General features: G+C 45.2%; 1 protein-coding gene across 3 annotated transcripts in view; it reads right to left on the reverse strand.

Moving 5' to 3' along the window:
* Window positions 1–14,941, reverse strand: part of SORBS1 (sorbin and SH3 domain containing 1) — a 219,596-nt gene that overhangs the window by 183,902 nt on the left and 20,753 nt on the right. The window contains exon 1 of one of the 3 annotated variants that reach the window (XM_087432318.1): window positions 4,640–4,685. The exons of the other annotated variants lie outside the window; for them this stretch is intronic. The gene's annotated coding sequence lies outside the window, so the exon portion shown is untranslated. Of the gene's footprint in view, window positions 1–4,639; window positions 4,686–14,941 lie in introns of those variants that run through there. 3 annotated transcript variants of the gene reach the window in all.

Here is a 14,941-nt window from a genome sequence, read left to right on the forward strand (position 1 = left end):
GGATGGTTCCAGGTCTATCCATGCCCTGAATTCAATGTAATTACCACAGATGGGTCCTGCACCAGATGACGAAACAGAAGAGTGTTTATTCAAGACCTATTGTGTGCCAGACCTCAGAGCTAAGGTCCCACTTTTGCCGGACCCCTTGTCTTTGCAGTCCCCAAACAGCCTGACAGGTTGAGAATGGAGAAAAAGGACCGAAGGTCACACCATGCCTTAAGAAACAGCTGATATTTAACAGCAGGCAGAGGTGAACAGTATATACAGCAAGCTCAGTGCTCCTCGTAACTGAGGAATATGTCAGCCCTAATTTAGAGAAGACTTCTTCATCTTAAGAGGCCGACAAATGTAGACTGGTTAACTCTTTCATCATCCTTTCTCTGGTGGCTTCTGAGCCAATCTTTCCACCTTTCAGGCCCTCCTGATTGAGGTACAGAACTTCCTCCCCTAATTTTATCTTGTTTTGGTCACCAGTAAGACTGAATCTGGGATCCTGCCAGAACTCAGAGTAGTAAAAAAGTGAAAACTGGGGCTGTTCCTGAAAAAGTATGAAATCACATCACTACCTTCAAGAAGACAAGTTTTCCACATCCTCAAAGCTCAGAGCCAGGTCCCAGCATGGTTACAGGTTAGAGAGACAAGGGTAATGAAGCTTTTACACAGTCCCAAGACCCAACCCCAGAGGGGCCTCCTTTTCTCTCCTTTTTTCTTTCCTGTTGCTGATTATTCCCTTTTTGTTTTTCTAGTTAATCAACACATATTTCTAGAGCCCTTAACATTTGCAGTCTCCCACTTGAACACAGGCTCATCAACGTAATGCAATGGTACACAGCATCTGACATTTCATGAAGTCCGCCCTTCCAAGATCTTGTCGAAAGTCTTTCGTGAAAAAAATCTCTGAAGTGAAATTTCACCAAACATGATTTTATGCTGTTGGACCACAACTCCCGCCAGCACCCTACACCCCACCAACTTCATGTCAATATTCAGAATCATGGGTGCAAAGTACTGATAATGAATGCAGGGCCACAGTTCTTTCTGCACAATCACATGTAGGACACAGATGAGCCGATTTACAAGGCTGGCGCTAACTATCACACAGTAATAATGAACAGCAGCGGCCATGCTATATTGAACACCTGTTCAGAGGTCAGGCATTAGGCCAGTGTATACATACACTACCTGGTTCAATCCTTACAATTGTGGGGTCAATTTTATCATCCCAACTTAATGGAGAGGGAAAGCTGAGCTCAAAGACCTTGTCTGCAGTCACATGGCAAGCAAGAGGCAAAGCCAAAATCTGGACCCAAGATGGTCCCACAACTCTCCTCTCCCAGGTGGTGCAGAGGAATCAGACAGGACTCAGAATGTCTGCAGCACATGCAGCAAGACCCTCCCCAGTTCTGGGTGCCCCTCCCTTCAGTGTACAGATATGGCCAGTGGAAATGAACGCTAGGGGTGGGAAACCTATGTGCCAGAAATGTCATGGGGAATGGTGGCCGTAAATATCTGTTGTTTTTCATGATTTTTAAGTGAGGGAAGTGGGAAGGGAGAAATCTGCATGTAAACATCTTCTCTATGCCCCCAATAATGTCACTTACCTCCCAAACCATTATCTCAAGCTTTTTGCACTTGAACATTTTGAAAGTAACTCTTGCTACGTAAAAGCACAGAGAAGCAAGGTCTAACCTGATCAGGCTGGGCTGTAAAGAAGCAATCTGTACTGTTTTAGTCAAGCTATGTCCAAGATTTGTTTAGAACTTTCAGATTTTGAAGCTTACACTACACTACTCCCAGGGAGCTAGGCTATCAGAGCATTATTAGCTTCTCTACTTCATCCTCAGGTACCACTGATGGAAATGACAGGGGTGTGTGAGCACTGCCAGCCTGGCTCCGAGCTCCTGACCCTGCAGCAGGCCTGCAGCCAAGCTCTGCAGCCCTGAGTCACTAAAGACTGGGGCGAATGTGTGCGGCATTAAGAAAAATACTTACAAGAGGCAATATACTCCCACTTGGAAAACCAGAGAAAATAAAACCACATTCACCAACATTCCTACCACAGTATTATTTTGGGACACCTCCTTGCAGTTTTTTTCATATACATTTAGCACATGGTTGTGACTGTAGCTTATATACAACTCCGTTGCCTCTTCCTCCAACTACTACTTCTGCTTGATTATCAAGCGTCACCTGTTTGATGGAGCCTTTCCTTAGCCATGCCCTAGCCCAGATGAAACTGACCCTTCTCCTGAATGCTTCCACTATCCTCTGAACACACTTGAATCATGCTCCTCTAAAACTTCCCTAATTAGCTTATACATCAGGCTCCCCTAGAAACCAGAGCCCTTCCAAAGCAGTCTGATTGTAAGCTTTGATTATTTTTCACATAGTTGGCAGAAACGACACCAAAATGTTAACAGGGGCCAAGTTGGAGTGGCGCGCCATGACTGATTTGTTTTAGCATTCCTTCCACTTTTTGATGTGGTTCCAAATTTTCTTTAGACAACATATAATTTCTTTCATGCATATTTAACTGACTACGAAAGTTTCTTAGAACTGTGACTGATCAACTTAAAAATCACACCAAGGAGAAAGGGGTCTGACAGCATGAGACACGGGCAAACGTCCCGATTTTAAAATAGGAAAGTGGGCGATTCTGACACCTACAAATAAATAAGCCCTGATAACTACAAACCAATAACGATTCCTGGCAAAATTACAGAACAAATAGTTTGGGGACATTTAGAAAAGAATGTGAACATTGGAAAAGGCAGTGGTGGTACACGATGACCAAATCATGCCAAAAAGCAACCAGTTTTTTCTTGTGATTACCAAGTTGGTAGCCCAGTAGAAATGTGAGAGAATAATGCATCTTGATCTCAGCAAAGCATTTAAAAAAATCTCCTGTGATGCACTTGTAGATAAGTTAGTGAAAGAGAGTCAAGCAGCTTGTACTAGCATATGACTATCTAGCCAGGTGAACAACTACCCCCACAGGATGTGCATCACTCCCTCCTTTGGGCCATCACTGTATTTTGTACACATAGCACTTACGAAACCTGACTGAGCTACTCGTCTGTCTTCCTACTAGACCGGGGGTCAATAGACTACAGCCCACAGGCCATATCCAGCCCACCAATTGCTTTTGTAAGATTTTACAGGAATAGCCATACCCTTCATTTACATGTTGTCTACGGCTATTTTGGCACTACAATGGCAGAGTTGAGTATTCACAACAGAGACTGTATGGCCTGCAAAGCTGAAAATATTTACTACCTGGACCTTTAGAGAAAAAGTTCTCCAACTTCTATACTAGATGATCATCACTTTTCAAGCAGGCAGGTTGTCTTATTCCTCTGTGTACCTTCAGCATTAGCACAGTGTCTGGCACACATTAAACATCTGGCGACTAAATATGTACACTGGCGTCTTTATGTCTTAATGACAAGCTAGAGAAAGGTTACTGATAGCATGACACAGCGTTCAATTCTTAGCCATACCCTGTCCAGAGTCTTCTTAAAAATGACTTGACTAAAGATAGACACAGGAGGCAGGCTCATCAAACCCCCAGATGCCACAAAACTGGGAAGAAAAGCTAATACTATAGATGACAGGATTCAGATTCAAATGATCCTGACAGCCTAGCATTCTAGGCGAAAAACAAAGACGGCTGTGCAAGAACAGGCTGGGGAAAGTTCTAAACTTCCTCAGTGCGTGAGACCTGCCCTGGCAACCATTCACGTGAAACAGAGCTGGTGCTGTTGCTGACCACAAGGTTTATCAGAGCCCACAGTGCCAAGAGTAATGCAATCTTAAATGGCATCAAAAGTAGGACAGTGTCCAGTTCATGGAAAAACGATAATACTCCCACTGTACCCCGCAGCGGTTAAGCCACAAGTGCAGGATTCGGCTCAGGTCACCACACTTTTTTAAATGAATTTTTTTTTTATGGGTTACAATCACATGATTTAAAAGGCACTCAGTGGTTTTATAGTGAAGAGTCCCCACTCCATCCACTCCTGAAGCCAACCCAGTCTCCTCCTCAGAGGCTAACAATGTTATCCATTTCCTTTGTACCCTTCCAGAGGTACTGTATGCATTTACAAGCAAATAAACATACATTCTCTTCTCGTTTTTTTGCACAAATGGTAGCACACCATATATGCAGTTCCACACTCTTTCTTCACTTAAAAAAAATAAATCCTGCAGAGTCCCATGCCAGTATTCGAGCACCCTCACTCTTGTCTGTGGCTGCAGAGGATTCAAATGCATGGAAATTCTAGATTGATGAACATTTAGGTTATTTCAGTCTTTTGCCACTACAAACAATATTGTAAGGAATAAACCTACATAATTTCTCACCTATGCAGGTATATCTGTAGGAAAAATTCTAAGAATTGGAATTACAAGAATAAAAAGCAGATAATTTGTAAAATCGATGGATATTGTCAAATGGGACACTGCCTTTTAAAGAGTCGTAGACAAAACAGTTTCCCAAAAAAGGGGGCTAGAAATTACGTGCCAGAGAAAGAGCCAAAGAGGCTTAGTGTGGAGAAAAGAGGGTTGGGAGGAAAGATGAGCACCTTCAGCTTCACATACCCACGGCTACCACCAATAAGTTCAGTCCTCATTCACTCACCACAGGTCGGACACATCCTCGGAGGCTTAACACACATCATCCCACTTGACTGTTATGACAACCCTGAGGGATGGGCATTTTTATTCTCATTATGCAGATAAGGAAACTGAGGTCAGCGTCCTCTTGCCAAAAGCCACAGAGCTGATAAGGGGCAGAGCTGGGACTCAAACCAAACTTTGTAACTCCACCGTCTGTGCTCCTCGCCCTCACAACTCCCAGCCCCTCCAGCCCTTGCTGCACAGAAGAACCACCTGGGCGGCTTCTGATCTGCCCTGCCCTCAGATTCTAGCCTAACTTGTCAGGGCACAGCAGGCACAGGTGTAAAAGCCCCTCTCAGGTGACTCCAACGTGCAGTCAAGGCTGAGAACTATTATTCTAGTCTACAGCAGTTCTCCAACTAGAGCAGGCATCAGAATCACCTGGAGCCCTTGTAAAAACAATTTTCAGGCCCCACCCCCTGAGTTTCTGAGTCATAGGTATAGGGTGGTGCTGGGGAATTTGCATTTCTAGCAAGTTCCCAGGTGATGCTGATGCTGCTGGCCTGGGACCACTTTTTGAGAACTACCACTCTAGAAGCTAGAGCTACTACTCCTCTTAGTAACATACAGCAATTAACATTTTACAAGGTACGTGACCCCAATGAACTTGCATTGCTTTGGAAGGCCCAATGGGATAATGTCCTCTGGAAAATGAAGTGAAAACAGATACTCAAGCATCTTAGCCAAGTTCATACAGGTTACAAGCGGCACAAAACCTTCATTTTTTTCTTTTTTTTTAGTAAATTTCTTTGGCTTGTACTCAGGTCTTCTGACATCTAGTCCAAAGCTCCTTCCACTATGCTAATGCCAGATTCTAAGTTGCAGGAGGCAGGAGCCTTGTCTTTCTTGTTTACTCTTATTCCTCCTGAACCTAAAACCTAGTTGGTGCTTAACACATATGCTTGAATGAATGACGATTTGTAAATATAATGAGATGTGGGCCCTAAGGAGAAAATTATAAGACAGGTTGATGATAGCTCCTATTAAAGAATTCTAATAATTAGAAGTATTTAAAAATAAAATGAACTGCCTCAGTGAATAGTGAGCTCCTGGTCTTGGAGAGACACCAGAAGCCAAACAGCCAAGTGACAGAAATGTCACAAAACAACTAACTATACATCCCAAGGTGACCTCCATCGCCTCTAACAGCTTTTGCAAAGCTAACTTTTAACTCTTGTGTATTCCTGTAGAAAGGAGGTACTCTATAAATCCATCTCGATTATTGGTCAACTAGCCTGCAACAGCTTCACTATGTAAATTTAGACTCATTACTCCTTTGCCTCAGTTTCCTTGGACCCAAAATGAAAGGGTTCATCAATCAATCTCTGAGGATTATGTAACAAAATGACTGGCAAATAATAAACAACTAACAGATGTACCAAAGTACTTAAAATGCATACAACGTCTGCCTTTTCTCCTCTCTGCCATTCTGCACTGCAACTAATCCTGCATCTAATTGATATTTCCATGAAAATTAAACTTAAGGAAGAACCAAGGGCAAATTCAAAAATCACACTGACCCACCCTTTGAATTCCATGCCTTTACCAGTTTAACTACTGGTCTATCATTTTTTAAAAATCTATTCTTCCAGCAGTCACATATTGGCACACAGTGGGCAGAGAATTGTGCGAGATTCTTGGGGAATACAGAGAAGGGTCACGCGAGCCCTGCCATCTTGGCACACACCTACATCTACCACTTTCTTTAGCTTTAAACGGTGGGTTTCTCCCATGTGGATAATGTTCACCAGAATTTACTAGTTAGAATTCCGTGTTTACAGACTGATTTCGGCAAGGAAAACCACAACACAGAATAACAGAACCAGAAGTGAACCAAGATCCTGAGGAAAGTTCTTAATTTTTAAGATCTAGGATACTAGGTGCCAAGGTTTCATCTTTATGATGGGCCAGAATATGGTGCCATGCCTGGTCCAGCCCTGGTGTAAGAACAATTTCATTCACACCTGAATGATATGAAGGGGTCAGGCTGAGACTGGTTCTTAGGCAACAGCTTTTCACCAGCACTGTGGAGTCTTAGGGGCTATTAGGAGATACCTGAGGGGAGAGGTAAGAAACTAGGGAAGACTCCCAGGCAGCTATATAAAGTACTTACTTATTTTGAACATTAAAAACTGTGTTTTCAGACCCAACACCACAAAATGAGAATGCACATAGCAGCTATTAAAACACTGTGAACCTTCCTTAATAACCTCACAAGGATGACTGGAAGGGAACCAGAGCAGAGATGCCGTTTGTCAAAGAGAAGATGAAACCTTTGGCTCCATGTCAGACGATGCAAATGAACTCGTCAGAATGCAGGAGGCCGACGACGACGACGGAGAATGACTCAGAAAAGGGAAGCCAGTCAAACACTCCGAAGCCAGAGATGAAAGGCTGAGATGGGTGTTTGTTGTAATGATTCAGCTCATAAACAGATTCTGACAGTCACATTCGGGTGCATGTTAACAAGGCTTTTCTTCCTTAAGGAATATCAAAACCAGTGTGCTGGAAAGCAAACACCATCAAGATTCAGGACACCTAAGCTATGGAACAGTTTGCTGAAGGCATCATTGCAAGGATAAAACATCAAGAAAGCTAACATTTTATATTTCCAGTTCCTGTGGGCATAGATATGGCTGAGGAGAGTAGGGCTGAAAGGATTAGAGGTTGAAATGTAGCCCAGGGGTCCCAAAACTCTAAGCTGTCTCGGCATCACTTGGGCTGCTGGTTAAATGCAGAATCACAGGCCCCACTCCCAAGAGTCTGACTGTATGAACGAGGAGGTGCCACCACACAAGGACACCGTATTTCAACGAGCACCCCGTGCCGTTCTAAGGTTGGTGTCCCTAGACCATCGTTTGCGAAACACTGACCTGGTCCAACAGCTTTTTTTTTAATAAGTGAGAAAAATGAAGCCCAGAGAGATGAAATGTCTTGCCCAAGTCCAACTTCCTACATCCAGTGCTGGCTCCACAAGGAAGAAATCTGTAAGTGTGAACAGATGCCTCACAGTATAACCCAAATTGTTGAAGGGTGGTCAACCCCTGGGCAGCAGAAAGCATCTTAAACAGAGCCTTCACCAGTGAAAGAGCCTGAAAGGGTCCCCTGGGAGGAAGACTGATTAAATAAATATCAGTAAGTGACTAAGCAGGGCCCCTATGTTTCCACAGGACTCTGTCCACATCCCAATCACACTGTCACCTGCACTGTCATTTCCTGTTCACCTTTCACTGTGAGCACCTGCAGGGTAGGGACTGAGTCTCATCCATCTCTGCATCACCACTACTACATAGCAGGCTTTCATGAACTGTGTTATTGTCAGATGAAAACTATTACCACCATCTGCCTAGAATGCCTTCCAAGAGGCTGGTCCACCTGGCACATTTCCCTCCCAGACTTCCAGCCCCAGCTCAGGTGTCACCTCCTACGAGAAATAACTGTCCCTTCCCCCACCAGGCACAACCAGGTGTTCCCTCCTACCTCTCCCAAAGGACCCTGTGCATACCTGTTAGCACTTATCACACAGCTTTGTAATCATCCTGTTTACCTATGAGACTCCTCCTCGAGGGCAACGATTTTGGTCTTTGAAACCTCAGCACCAAGCTCAGCTTGCCATGCAGAAGTTGCTCAACAAATATTTAGAAGGTGTTCAATAAATGGGAGGTGGGTAGGAAGAAGGGTGGGAGGGAGAAACTAATCTTAAATACCTTGCTACAGACTCTAAACCCTACAAAGTTGCAGAAAAAAATCTGTATTATTTCCTCTTCATATTTGAAAAGCCAAGTCACCATCTCTCCAGCACCATCATGATCAGAGAGATGTGCTGGCTGCACTTGGAAAGGGCCTCACCTGTCGACGCCCCCCTCCCATACACACACATACACACCTGTGGTCCACCCTCAACACACATGGTCAGCTCCCTCCTCCCAGCTTATCCGGAGCCTCCCCGGCCCCCGGGGTCCTCCCACAGCAGCCACAGTCTGTACCATCTGTACTGAGCACAGGGCATTTATCTCTGCCCACTTTGTACTGTTGTTATCTCCCCTTGAGTATCTGTGGACAATATTCCAAGAGGCATAGGCCAGCCAATGTGCCAAGGGAGGGACTCCAGAACTAAAAAGGGGCTTTTCAGGCAAAGCTGATTTCTCCTTGAGATGAGGCCAAAGCCAGACGTCTGCCCTCCGCTGGCTCTGATGTGCCCCTGTACTCTGGCAACTAACAGCTCACAACCAAGTAGAGCTGCACTCAGTGAAAAACTGTGAGGTGTCAACTCGATGGCTTACACCCTAACACTCCCTCACCTTTGCAAAGCCTGTACAGCTTGCAAGGTTTGCTCTACCCTTTACCTCTCTGCCCGCTCTGCCCACCTAGCTGCCAGCCAGGACCCCATTTTACACGTGCAGACACTGCTCTGAAAGGCTAAGTGACTTACTGGAGGTCACACAGTTTGAAAGCAGCCTGGGAAAAGGGGAGCTGTTCAGCCTCCCCACCTAGCACTCCCTTTTGCTGCCGCACTGTCCACCATTCATCAATCGTCGCCCGAACCCAGGGTGTTTCTCCTACCCTCTCAGTCAGGGCCTTCCACTTTCAAATCCGACAAAGCTTTAGGCTTTTTTGAGAATTTCTTCCTAGTCGCATTTTAGCTGCTGTATAACAAACCAGATTTCCTGTTTCTTTCTTGTGTTTATTATGCTCAGGATATTTGTCCTAGTGCCCTGAGAATTATTCCCATAGGAAACATGCAGCTCCTTTGCAACTCTTTTGACACTAAAGCCCCTTTCCCCTGAGAACCTTCCTTCAGGGGCAGAACAAGGCTGGCAGCCGCTGATAAGCCACATTGAGGAGCAGAGAAGCAGCAGTGACTTTGAGTCAGGCAGTCAGCCGTCCTGGCTCCACCACCCGACAGAGTCAATGTCGCCTTCCTGAGACTCAGTTTCCCCATCCATAAAATACAGATAATAAAACCTAACTTAAGAGGTTGCTGCCAGGATTTAAGATAATGTATGCACTAAACCTAGCAGAGGGGCTGACGTGGGTAGCCCCCCAAAATGGGAGCTGATATCATTATTTCATCTGCTTTGGGCACGGCCAATGTGGAGGTGGGGGAACCACAATATATATTTTTTCTCATGCCCTGAGAATTCTTCCCATAGGAAACACAGAGAAAGGCTTCCTGCCATGAATAATTGCTGGAGGAGAAATCAGAAATGAAGGGGGCTGCTTTGACACATCAGGAAGAAAAAAAAAAAAAAGGATGATTACTCGCCCAGGGCTAACAAGGCCTCTCAAACATCCCAGTTCCCTCACTCCCAACCCCCACCACCTACTGCCATGTTATCTACAAGTCACTGAAGCCCAATAAGTCTCATTTCCTCATCTGCACGACAGAGATAACCTTACCAACAGCCCAGACTATTCAGGATGACGTGAGGAAGTGTTTCTCGGTGTGTGGTCTGCAAACTACCTGTATACTGGGCCCTGGTGGACACCTTCCTCGTCCCTAATCCCTGCTCCTTCCTTCCTAACAGAGCCTCCATTTTGTTTGGGTACCCACCTCTCCTCCAGAAGGCTCCAGAAGTGTAACTGCCTTCCAGTCAACACGGATTGGCGAGGGGATGGACATGTGACCCAGCTCCAGCCAAGAGGCGTCATGGGAAAGTGCTAGATGTGCCTCGGGTAGCTTCCTGGCTCCTGAGGAAGAGTGCCAGAAATTGATCTGTATCCTTCTTCTTCCTCTGAATGTGGTTGTATCTGACTAAGATGTTTGGAAATGCTGCAGCCATCTTATTCCCAGCCTGCAGATGAAGCTAGCACAAAAGATGGCAGACATGGGAAGAACCTGGGGCCCTGCTGACATCACTGAGCCACTGAAACAATCAACCCTGAAACCCATCCTACCTCTGGATTCAGAATTGCCCCACTGCACAGCTCCAGGCGGCACAATTCACACTGCAGTCCACATGAACAGTGGATCACGGAGTTAGACAATGCACCGCTACTGTTTGAGAGACAATGTGGTTCCCTATTGTTAGCCAATCTGAGTCGGAGTTTGTTACTTACAGCTGAAAATATCCAGATATAACCTGTATAACCTAGGAAAATGATAAAAATACTGATTCTGGAGTTCCAACCAGGGAGTAACATGTATGTTTAACAAGCATCCCAGGTGATTCTGATGCTCCTCAAAGTTTAAGAACCACTGTTTTAATAGAATGGAAAGACACCCAGTGCAGTGCCAGGCACCAATCAACACTCGAAGCATCCATCTAAAATGGACTTACCAGAGAAACACCACCCCACCTTCCTATTTCCTGTGAAAAGCTACTGCAGAAAAAACAGATGAGAGCAACAGAGAGGGGAGTGTGACTTGTCAAACACATCTCACCTCTTCCCACAAAAGGCTGCTCTGCACAGTTTTAGGAAAATGTCTGCTAACGCTCAGCCAGAACCGTCTTCCGTGACAACCCGACTCTATTCGTTTCCTCAGCAGCTGCAGCTGGAGTCATTACCTGGAACCTCTTTCAGAGCCGACCACAGCACACAGCACAGTGGCTCACCGCCACACGTCTGGCCATCCCCGTTCTCCCAGTGGCCCTTTCAACTTCATTAAAAGGTCATTTTCGGGCCGGCCCCGTGGCTTAGCGGTTAAGTGCTCGCGCTCTGCTGCTGGCGGCCCGGGTTCGGATCCCGGGCGCGCACCGACACGCCACTTCTCCAGCTATGCTGAGGCCGCGTCCCACATACAGCAACTAGAAGGATGTGCAGCTGTGACATACAACTATCTACTGGGGCTTTGGGGGGAAAATAAATAAATAAATAAATAAATCTTTAAAAAAAAAAAAAAAAGGTCATTTTCCTGGGCTGGCTATTTCTTATCCTGGACTGATCACCTCCCGTGGCACCAGGAAACTGCAAAGGAAGCTGGATTTATTAAAAGAAGATAAAAGAAGGAGCTGGCTGAGCCACCAAGCTGATTCCTGAAATCATTGTTTTTGAAATGTCAGAGGTGCAGTGTCCTTAGGGGTCATCCCCCACCCCCACCCCCATTCCAAGGGGGAAACCAAGACCAAAGAGGGGGTGGGACTTGGGGCTCCCATTCACGCAGCTCTTTCTTTCCAGCATTAGTCAGAGTTGGGGGTTTCTTACCAGGGTAATGGTAACAGATGGAGGAGGGACACAGACTGCTTAGTATGGGGAAAAAAAAGACTGAAGGGAGGGGCAGGCGCTAATTTAGAGGAGCCTTTGGAGGACACCAGTTGCCTGGATAAACCATGAAGGCCAAGGGCAGCAAAGAATATCTCATCTACTCTTTTTGATGTTAAGATCCTTAAGGCTAGGTCTACTTAATTAATTTGGACTTTTTTTTCATTCAATAAAAATTTGAGTGGCTGTTAAATGCAGAGCACTACACTGGGGGTCGCAGTGATAGGGGAAGGGGCCAGAGCTGAGGATAACATGAAGGACCTCGGTGTAACAGTGAAGATAAGACAAAAACAGTGGAAAGTAAAAAGCAAGTCCCATTAGGGGAAGTCTCTTCAGAAAGCCTCCCCAACCCTCCCAAGTTCAATAGTAATCAGGTACCCTTCCTCTGTGCTTCCTCAACAACCTGAGCATAATGCCATCATTACAGCTACTACATCACACTGTCATTGTCCACTCATCTGTCTCTCTCTGCCTCCTACAGCAAGGGGCTCATCTTGTTGATCTTGTTAATCTCTACATCTCTAGCACAAGTCCTAGCACAAGGAAGCACTCAGTGAAGGCAGGTTAATGAAATGGATAAATGGATGGATGGATGGACGATGCACAGGTGAGTAGATGGACAGAGATGCCAAAGAATTCTGGCCAGGCAATCAGGGAAGGCTTCCTGAAGGACTGAGGCATCTGAGCTGGATCTTGAAGCATTTAGACAAGTGAAGATGAAGGGAGGACCCACTTCATCCAAAGTGCCTAGTATCATCTCAGGTAGAAAGCGGGTGCCTAACAAATGGTTCCGGACAAGTTTACTACTGAATTGGCCTTCCTAAGTGAAGGAAGCTGCCTTCATTTCCCCTAGTCTTTTGTTTCTCCCTAAGTAAACAGAAGCAACTCTTAAATAGCTATTGAACTGATAAACCAAGGGAATGGCAACTGCCTACCTGTCTCTACAAACACTACTATCCAAAGAGAGCTTAGCAGAATGAGCACACTCCATTTCCACCAATACAGAGTTTTCCAGGATATACTGTGAAGTGACAACAGACAATGTATGTCACTCCCCCTTATGTATGTATCTGCATATAGAAATATTAGAAAGATACATAAGAAACTAATAAAAGTGATTACCAATCTGTAGTGATTACCAATCATTTATCACCTAAACTGGAACACTTTTGAGAGTGAAAGAGGGAGTTATTGATCATTCTCTGGAACAAAGAACATAAACTAGGACTGTCATGGGCAAACTGGAACGTATGTTCAGCCCACCTAACAGGGGTCCAGTTGGGGGAGGGAGGGAAGTGGACACTGCAAGGGTGAGAATAAAAATTTTCAATGCATACATTTTTATAGTGTTTTGATTTCTGAACCATGTGTATGTATCAACTATTTTAAAATGTAATAATCTTTTTAAGGGGAAGAAAAAAAGCCAACTCCAACTCTCCTAGACAAAGGAAGCTCACTTGGGGACACTACTGAATAGCCACTCTGAAGAGCACCCCTCAATACAAAATGAAATCACCACTCATAGCACAACCCTTTCACAGCGCCCAAGAAAACAGCCCTGAGAAAAGAGAGCCTGCATGGCCTAAAAAGGCTTTGACTCTGTGCGGGGCCAGCTGAGATGGGGAACATCGGGCAAATATAAACAGTGTGAGACAGACATAAAGCAGTTCAGGTTTTACACAATCATGGCAACAAAGTGAGATTGATTCGAGACTGAATTAAGCCCTTTATATTGTTTCTACTTAAAAAGGAAATGTATTGACTACAGCCCTCCTCACAGATTTATCTTTCCTGACATCAAGCACATTCATAACCTATTTTAAATTCCAAGGAACAATGCCGGGGTTTAGGAAAGTGAATACCAGTGTGTTTCACCAGCATGTTTTGGAGGCTGGGGAGAAGCTTCTCTGACTTTTCATTGCTCAGGAAACAGGCACGATGTAGGTGTTTTTCTCTTCAGTCATAACTTCAAGTTAGAAAACCACTTACCCAGGATGCCTGCACTTTAGAAGGAGTCTATCTTTGGAAGAGCACTTTAGAGCCATCTTAGAGACCATGAGTGGTGTCACTTTGGCCTTTAGTCTCTTTCGTAACCATCTCCTCCTTTCAGACGTCACTACTACTTCTCGGGCTCAGGCCTGAAATACCCAGACTAGAGAATGTCTCATCTCCTGCCTCCAGGCTCCACCAATCCCTGGAGGCACTGATCTTCCCAAAGCCAGCCTGACCATGTCCCTCTGTGAACCCTTCAGGGGCGACACACAGCCTTCAGGATTGCAAGACCATATAACTCATCATCCAAACAGGGACACTTGAGAATGAAAGGGGGAGCTGTTAACAATTACACTGGGACAACAGGAAGAGCCACCCTGGGAAACTGGAATGTGAGGTCACCCTATTGCAGGATAAATCCAATCCCTTTAACATAGCTTGAATTCAAGACTCTCCACTATCTGGCCCCAACTTACCTTTCTAGTCTTTTTGATCCTGACTATATCATATGGTCCAATCACGGTGGACTTGCAGTTACCCAGCATGCCTTGGGCTTTACTCTCTCTGCACATCTGCTAACACCATTTCCTCCTCCTGCCTCCACCCCACTCCCATCCCCCACCAGTCTGTAATGTCCCCTTCCCCCATCTCTGTAGGTCTAAGTCCTACGCTTCCTTCAAAACCCAAGTCAAATGGTGCCATTCTTTCTTTACTGCATTCATTCAACAAATATTTACTGACTGCTCGTTATGTGTTAGGCACCTAGTGAACAAGACTGAAAAAATTCCACCTTTTACAGAACTTTAATTCATGGGTGTGGGAGTGGGTGTGGTTACACTTGTGACAGCCAGTACTAAGGATGGACACGGGGTGATATGCTGGAGAGTCTACTCTGTTACAGAATAGACTCATCCACTCCCACACAAGGCTGTGAGCTCCTTGAGGGCAAAGCCCAAGAGACCCCATCTTACAGCCCTGCTGTACCCATCAGACACCCTTGGATAGAGTTGGCACCCAACAAACATTTGCTGAGTAAACAATTACTATTAAAGACGCTTACTTATTTTGT

The sequence above is a fragment of the Ceratotherium simum genome, chromosome 6, assembly GCF_057802395.1.
Source record: "Ceratotherium simum simum isolate JZ-2026a chromosome 6, ASM5780239v1, whole genome shotgun sequence".
Lineage (NCBI taxonomy): Eukaryota > Metazoa > Chordata > Mammalia > Perissodactyla > Rhinocerotidae > Ceratotherium > Ceratotherium simum.